Here is a 3,149-nt window from a genome sequence, read left to right as displayed (position 1 = left end):
TAATACTAAGGGTGAGTGAACTAAATCTATTGTCAGTTTATTCATTAATAAATGATGAGTTCACACATAATAATAAAATTCTGATCAAGCAATATACAACTTTTATAAGCAAACACCAAATTTCATTAATAAAATTGGCTATATTTATTGAAAAGGCTTAATACAATGAAGTCGCTAAATATCAATGCATGTACTAATGATGTGCAAATTACTATATATATTTTATCATGCTTAACTACAAAATAGATACAGCAGCCCATTCACAAAAATTTGGAATCTCCAACTGAATGCTTGCACACTGTAAACATGATCATAAAGTTTAAGGTCAATGTGCACTCACAATGCAGATCTATAGCATTTTACATTCTTTCATCCTCATAGGAATGGATTTTTAAAAAGCATTTTAATATGAAGACTTATACAAACAGTAGAAACTATAATATATTGATATTATGAATTAAGTTCTTCATTTCTGTAATCAAATACATTGCATTATTGTAGCATGAAATTATTATTTTTTAAATTATTTCATTAGATATTTTCTTCATTTACATTTCAAATGATATCCCGAAATTTCCCTATTCCCTCCCCCTTCCCTGCTCCCCTGCCCACTCACTCCCACTTCTTGGCCCTGGTGTTCCCCTGTATGGGGCATATAAAATTTTTAAGACCAAAGGGCCTCTCTTCCCAATGATGGCTGACTGCAATATATGCAGCTAGAGACATGAGCTCTGGGGTTACTGATTAGTTCATATTGTTGTTCCACCTATAAGGTTGCAGACCCCTTCAATTCCTTGGGTAATTTCTCTAGCTCCTCCATTGGGGTCTCTGTGTTCTATCCTATAGATGACTGTGGGCATCAACTTCTATATTTGCCAGGCACTGGCATAGCCTCACAAGAGATAGCTATATCAGGGTCCTTTCAACAAGCACTTGCTGGCATAGTAGCATGAAATTATTAAAAACAAATGCACGCTAAACCTAGCTATGCACCAGTAACAGAGTCTAGGTCTGTTCCCATCATGAATGCAGTCCCCATCTACCACAAATTATGCAGTCAAGTTTTCCCGAATTTGGGTAAGCTGCAGGAATCAGTACATGGGGAGTGCAATGGATAAGCCTCACCCTGGGAAAACCACCTTCCTGATTATCATCTCTCACCTGCCAGGTAAGTATCAGAATTTTTCCCTAATTAACTGATTGGAAGCGTTTGACAAAATTCAACATCCCATCATGATAAAAGTCTTGGAAAGATCAGGAATTCAAGGTCCATACCTAAACACAGCAAAAGCAATCTACAGCAAACCGGTAGCCAACATCAAACTCAATGGAGAGAAACTTGAAGCAGTCCCACTAAAATCAGTGATTATACAAGACTGCCATGCCTTTCCCTATCTATTCTTTATAGTACTTGAAGTTCTAGTTAGAACAATTAGACAGCAAATGTAGGACAAATAGATACAAATGGGAAAGTAAGAAGTCAAAATATCACTATTTGCAAAAGATACGATTGTATACATAAGTGACCCTAAAAATTCCATCAGAGAACTCCTTTAGCTGATAAAAAAAAAAAAAAAAAACCTTCAGCAAAGTGGCAGAATATGAAATTAACTCAAACAAATCAGTAGCCTTCCTATGTGCAAAGAATAAATAGACTGAGAAAAAAATTAGGGAAACTTCACCCTTCACAATAGCCACAAGCAATATAAACTATCTTGGTGTGACTTTAACCAAACAAGTGAAAGATTTGTATGACAAGAATTTCAAGCCTCTGAAGAAAGAAACTGAGTATTTCAGAAAATGGAAAGATCTCCCATGCTTGTGAATTGGCAGGATTAATATAGTAAAAATGGTCATCTTGTTAAAAGCAATCTACAGATTCACTGTAATCCCCATCTAAATTCTAAGTCAATTCTTCATAGAGTTAGAAAGAGCAATTCTCAAATTCATTTGGAATAACAAAAAATCCAGAATGGTGAAAACTATCCTTAACAATAAAAGAATTTCTGGAGGAATCACCAACCCTGATCAATAGTGGTAAAAAACTGAATGGTATCGGTACAGTGACAGGCAGGTAGATCAATGGAAAAGAACTGAAGGCCCAGAAATGAACCCACCCACCTTTGGTCACTTGATCTTTGACAAAGGAGCTAAAACCATCCAAGATTCAATTCATGGGTCATATGAAGACTAAGAAGAAGGAAGACCAAAATGTGGATGCATCAGTACTTTTTAGGTGGGGGGTGAACAAAATACTCACAGGAGAAAATATGGAGAGGAAGTATGGAGCAGAGTTGGAAGGAAAGGGTTTGAAATGGGAAGATTAGGTAAGGACTGAACTCCAGGGTAGAGGTAACTGCAGTGGAGCACAGGCTGGTGAGAGTGCCCACCCAGCCAGCCGCAGAAACTTGGGACTGCAGCAGCTGGCACTGGGGCCAGAAAGCAATCTGGAGAAGGGGAGTTAGTGTTTGTGGGAGAGGTCTTGGCTAAGAGAAACATGTGGTCTTTGCCTCTCAGGCTATGTACCAGGCTGGGAACAGAACAAGACCCCAGTACCTCATAGCTGGTGTGTAGACGGCTTTAGTGTGGATTGTTTTCTAATAATTACATGCTAAATACTCTCCATTACATGATTATATTTTGTTAATTTTATTTTAATACTCTTGTGAATATAATGATGTCTTTAAGCACAGAACAAGAGTACCATTGGGTGACGCAGAAGGATGACATATGGTTTAATTTGAAAGTTCTGAAATATAAGTACAGTATTGGGCAGTATCAGGTTTTGTCTATATCCCAATTAAAGTTTTAATGGTGAAGGGTGTATTTAATGCTCTCTTCATGACCCTTCCTGTGGGGCAGTTTGTTAACATTCTATCTAAGCTCTACCCCACAGTTACCTGGCAACAGCCAAGTATGCTCCACCCCACAGTTACCTGGCATTAGCCAGGTGTGCTTGACTCACTATAAAAGGGGCTGCTTGTCCCCCTTCTTTCTTGTTCTCTTGCTCATGCTCTTGCCTTCCTCCTCCTGCTCCTGCTCTCTCTCCCCATTCCCTTCCCCCCTCTCTCTCCACATGCTCATGGCCAGCCTCTCCTCTATTCTCTCTCTCTCTCTCTCTCTCTCTCTCTCTCTCTCTCTCTCTCTCT

At 38.7% G+C, this 3,149-nt stretch overlaps 1 non-coding gene across 1 annotated transcript; it reads right to left on the bottom strand.

Annotated features, from left to right (window-relative positions):
• Positions 1 to 1,004: 1,004 nt before the first annotated feature.
• On the bottom strand, positions 1,005 to 1,176 carry LOC115064270. Its single transcript, XR_003844116.1, has one exon. It is a non-coding gene; the product is annotated as a U1 spliceosomal RNA (small nuclear RNA).
• Between the last annotated feature and the right edge of the window lie 1,973 nt (positions 1,177 to 3,149).

Source organism: Mus pahari, chromosome 6, assembly GCF_900095145.1.
Source record: "Mus pahari chromosome 6, PAHARI_EIJ_v1.1, whole genome shotgun sequence".
Taxonomy (NCBI): domain Eukaryota; kingdom Metazoa; phylum Chordata; class Mammalia; order Rodentia; family Muridae; genus Mus; species Mus pahari.
The sequence above is the reverse complement of the archived record's forward strand: the minus strand, read 5'-3'. Positions and strand labels throughout refer to the sequence as shown.